General features: G+C 40.2%; 1 pseudogene; it reads right to left on the bottom strand.

Moving 5' to 3' along the window:
• Nucleotides 1-628: 628 nt before the first annotated feature.
• LOC133504202 (5S ribosomal RNA) lies at nucleotides 629-747 on the bottom strand (annotated as a pseudogene).
• Between the last annotated feature and the right edge of the window lie 4674 nt (nucleotides 748-5421).

Raw genomic sequence — 5421 nt, 5'->3', positions numbered from 1 at the left:
ACCATCCATGCCTTTGGGATGTGGGAGGAAACCAGAGAGCCCAGAGAATACCAACGCAGGCACAGGGAGAACATGTAAACTCCACTCAGGCAGGACTGGGATTTGAACACTGGTTCTCAGAGCTGTGAGGCGGACAGTTAACCAGATTCTAACATACCGTCCACTGCACTGCCACACAGTAATATTCTCTATTTCCTTTCGGCTTGTCCCATTAGGGGTCGCCGCAGTGTGTCATCTCAGATGAACGCACATTTGTTTGACACAGTTTTACACCGGAAGCCCTTCCTGACGCAACCCCTCTGCATTTTAGCCGGGGAGAGAAGCTTACAGCAGTGATTCCCAAACATTACATACATTAGTATGCCATGAGCGCTCTTCAGGTGTGCCGTGGGAAGTTATCCAATTTTATGTCATTGCTAAAAAAAACATTTCCAAGATATAATGTATATATTTATGCCAGTGAGGCACAATGACAGATAGAACAAAAAAATCCTCTTCTATTAGATGCCAGGAAGTACATACTGTAATTAATCTATGCATTTTGTGTGACATCTACTTTTGTTGGTGTGGCGTGGGATTTTTCAATTGTAAAATATGTGCCTTGGCTCTATAAAGGTTGGAAATCACTGGCTTACAGCATTTGGTATTCCCGGGCGGTCTCCCATCCAAGTACTAACCAGGGCCAGACCTGTTTCGCTTTCGAGATCTAACGAGATCAGGCGTTCTCAGGGTAGCATGGCCGAAAGGTCAGTAATATTTTATATATAAATAAAAATGAACAAAACAATCAAAATGTTTGGCTAATGGAAGAATCATCTTCACTTGGTCTTGGAGAATTTTCGGACATACACTTTATCACGCTCAAGCTCAGTGCGAGAGAGCATCTTACATTGTCACTTGATGCATCTCATTATATCATATTATATCATATCATCAGTCTCTTCCTGTCTGATAGTCATTGACCGATAAACTGAAAGAGACAAAACAGGACATCAGGCAGATGTTTTGTAGGATTACACTCCTGTTCTCCACTTCTCACTCGTCTTTTTCTTCCATTCTTAATGTTGCTCCTCTGCTTTACCATATCATGTATGATGGGAGCAAATAAAAGAGGAAAGTGTGAAATCATTTGGAAATGTTCCAGCATCTTTGTCAGCCATCAGAACTGGAGTTAAATTCACTGCACTGTTCATTAAAAGACTCAAAAGATTCAAATTAGTAGAGGATGAATCAATGAAAGGTTTGCCAAGACTTGTTGCAGGACTCACATTTAAACACTGTGATGTCCTTACAGAGCTCAGACCAGAGGATCCCCGGGTCTTTGTCCCATCAGAGCGCAGCTTGGGTTGCCCATGGCAACATGTGGACCAACCTCTATTGGATGCACACACTCCCTCCTCCCATCTGCTTGGATACTGTCACATATTGCCGTACCTCTCAGGGAATTGTTGGATCAATCTCGACTCAGTGCGGGCGTGTCACTGCTGGTTGAGTTATTAAAAATGCAAAGGATTTGTAATAATCATCATGGCAGCACGGATGTACATCACTGACACAAGATTTCACACTGCAGCAACACAACAGGTCACAACAATCCTTTATTACACTAGTTTTGCTTTGCTAAGTATTCCTGCACTACCTGAGCAGCTCCTGTGTAATCAGTTGGAGAAATGGAGTACATACGTTTTCAATTTTTCATATTTTTTTATTTCTTTGTTTTGTTCTCTAAGTCAACAAGAGCAAAGAAAGAATAAATGATGAATAAGCACATGTTCACACATAAATGGAGCTTGTCTTTTGGCATTTTTGTGTGTGTGCTTAAAAGCACAGCTTTTGAAAATTCTTTCCAGGAGACTTAAAAATTTACCTTTGGGGGTGTGTTATTTGAAATGTGATACATTAACTCATGCATTTAAAGTTTGCATAATCAACAACCAGTCGCATTCACATCCACGGATTATTTAAAGTCTTCAATTAACACGTGTATTTTTTGGAATGTACCAGTAAGCCAAAAGTAACTGGGGCAAACCAATGCAAGCACGGGGAGAAAAATCAAACCTGAGATTTTAAATGAAAACTTTGAAACTGTGTGGCAGTTATGCTAATCACTAGTACACAGACTGCAATCTCATATGCTAACATCTAAATATTTAAGCCGATAAAGAATGCATAATATGGTTAATTAGTGGAATTCCAGCATCTAATTTCTGAATTTGTCATTGAAGTCAAGTTAGGGCAAATATTGTGGGCGTGTGAACAACGTTACTCAAACTGGAAACATAGAAGGAATATAAAAGGTGGTCATGTGCAGGTTTTTTTCTTTTTTGCTGTTGTTGGGTGAAACTGGATGCAAGCCACGTGAAAGACACACACAAACATACACTTACACTAATCCTTCCTGATTCTTGTGCTGAGTGTGAAACACCTTGCTAGGTTCCTGCTGGGTTGTTTCATGACTTCATGGGTCACCCATGTTCATGGGATCTAAATAAACGCACTGGAAGCAGAGAACGCTGCAAAATCAAGAGAACAAAAAAAAAACAACATTGTCTTTTTTATGGTTTGACCAAGAGGAATAGAGCTCAGATGTGAGCCTTCTAGTTTGAAAAGCCACTTTATACACGGGACACGTGCCAGCAGCAAGGACCATGCTTGACTTCCTGACACATCAGGGGAAGGTTATCTTTTGACTATTCTTTTAGTTGTCACAATAGATGTACATGAAGTATTTGAAATACCTACAGTGTTGAGAAAAACTCAGCTATATGGAGACTTGTTTCACTGCTAGCTTGCACAGTGTAATTGAAACCGACATTGAGAAGAAAACACTTTTAAGCAGTTTCACACAGTCGCTATGCTTGCTGTATGCTGCGTGCTGTACCAAAAAAATGATTATCCTCACCTCTTCCCTCTTTTGCGCCAGTACAGATCCTGCATGATATAGCCTAAATATGTATGTATACGTGTTAAATGTGTTGTCATCCAGTGTGTCCAAACAAAAATCCACCAAATCATACTTATGTCCAGAAACATAAAAAAATACCTGCATTTAAAATAACCCACATACAAAGACAATACACCTTCATCATCATCATCATCATCATCATTCATAACATCTCTGTACAACAGGTGCACTGTTATGTATCCCCCCCATTCGCTGGGTCTCCTTCCTCCTGTGGTCGATGACCATGACGATTGGAGCCAGTTTCATGAATGCAGTAACTAGGCAACCAGTAGCAGCATCGGCAGCAGCACCAGTAGCAGCATCGGCAGCAGCACCAGTAGCAGCACGACTCTGCTCTCTAGTACAAGGAATAGCAAAGAGCCGGATCTAGCTTTGTTCTGCAAGCTGAAAACAGGCTTGCTCTTGAATTTGGAGAATATATCGTGTATTCAATGAACATTTTCTTATAATAAACTTGCTTGAATTAGACCGACAAACTGATCTGCATAATGAAACAAATATAGTTAAAGCACGCAAAATGACAAAAAAGTGATGATGATGTTCTCACATTCAGCAAAGTGTATTGACAAAAAGATTTATGTAAATTTCCAGCGAGTCAATTTCCATGTTACGCTGCGATTGCGACCACTTCAGGGTGTACCCTATCTCTCATCCAGAGTTAGCTGGGATAAGCGCCAGGACGCCCACGACCCAAGTGAGGATAAGCAGTATGGAAAATGAATACATAAGCACTGGAAGCATGCTAGTATGTTTAAGTCAGCCTAAAGCACAAAGCCCCTCTTTTTCATTGCTGTAATGACAGCAAGAATTATTTCAAGGGTCCAAACAAGGACAAAGCGCTGTGTATACGTGAAAGGAAAACAGTCCATTATTAAACAAATGCCCAAAGATGAAGCACACTGCTCTCCGAAACAGATGACAAATTGGGCATGCTGGTGATCACTAAAAAAAAAAAAAAGTGAGTGCCGTGAGCCCTGAAAATGATCAACCAGATTAATCTGACAAGATAAAAAAGCAAATCACTTTACTCTGTGTGGAGAAATAGATAAGATGTTGACAAATAAGACCAAAAACATAAATCATGCCAAAAATAGAAGAATGATCAGTTTTGAAAAATGCTTCAAATTAGGCTGTTACAAGCAAGTATAAAGGCCTAGATAGATATAAGTATGTATTAATAGACTCCCTCTGTGAGGCGATCCAGACAGAGGGCCCTTGTAATATGTTGCAATGAAGATAGTAATGAAATATTCCCTTTGATTAAAAGGAGCCTCTTGTGCATGTTGCTTCAGTGCCCTGCGAGTCAGCCTACTACACTCAAGCTAATCCAAAAGAAGAGTACGCTACCTCACTACAAACCGCAAGATCCAAGGAAACAAAGCATTACCTGGACAGAGGTGGGATGCTTTTAACTTGAAGTACCATAAACTATTAAGATGAGTGGCAATTAAGCTCAACTGGACAAATATGGCAATATTAGCTCACAAGCTACAAAACCTCAGACAGGTAGATTCACCATGTAACAGGTGTGCTAGGAAAAAACTGCAGGAGCATCTTTGCTTGGTTACATGTTAAAGATAAAGGGTAAAATTACAAATCAAATTCCCTCACGAAAACCAAATACACACTCGTCCTGCAGCCATGGTTCCTTCTGAAGGATGCATGCGAAGTGAACATGTTGGTGCTGAAGAGATAAGTGGAAAGACATGTACTGTACAATGTATATCTGCACAATAATAACTAATTCTGGAGCTTGTTGCTAAACCATACCAAAATGAACATGAGAATCACTTTGTACCTTAAACATGTGCATCAACCTGGATTACAAATACCTATAATGGTGAATAGAGTACTTGATTTTGCGTATTATTATTGTGACTAGAGAGCATCATATAAAGAGTTCAGACGCAAATGCAGATATGTCCATTTTTCTTGTTTCTGGTGATTTGTTGATTTATATACAGAAATAATAAAAATGAATAAATCTGCTTTTGCGTCTGAACTCTGCACCATTTGCTAATTATCCAACACATGCTAAATTGGGGAAAAATGTGCAATATGCTGTGCATGTGAAATTCTATGTAATCCTTTATGATGTATCATCAACCCATGTATACAATAAAAGTGGTGCCTTACGTTGCAAAGTAGAATAGTTATCCATCCTTCAGGCTGAAGGTGGCGGATCCAATCCAGAAGAATGGGATTTAAAAAAAAAAAAAAAGGTTAAAAAATATATATAATGGTCCCTATTGACAGCCGGCGTTGGACAGGATCAATCAGATGAACCGAGCCGGCGTGACTCGAAGACAGGTACACTGACCCAGTCCAGAAGCCGCATCTTTAACGCCCCCGTAGTCAGAAACCGCGGAGATGAGCTCATCGGTCCAGCTTGTGCCCAGCGACACTAGATGGTTTAAATCCAGTCAGTGGCACCACTCAGATTCCTCCAGTCAGTA

This window comes from Syngnathoides biaculeatus, chromosome 7 (assembly GCF_019802595.1).
Source record: "Syngnathoides biaculeatus isolate LvHL_M chromosome 7, ASM1980259v1, whole genome shotgun sequence".
Lineage (NCBI taxonomy): Eukaryota > Metazoa > Chordata > Actinopteri > Syngnathiformes > Syngnathidae > Syngnathoides > Syngnathoides biaculeatus.
This window is presented reverse-complemented; position numbering and strand designations above follow the sequence as displayed.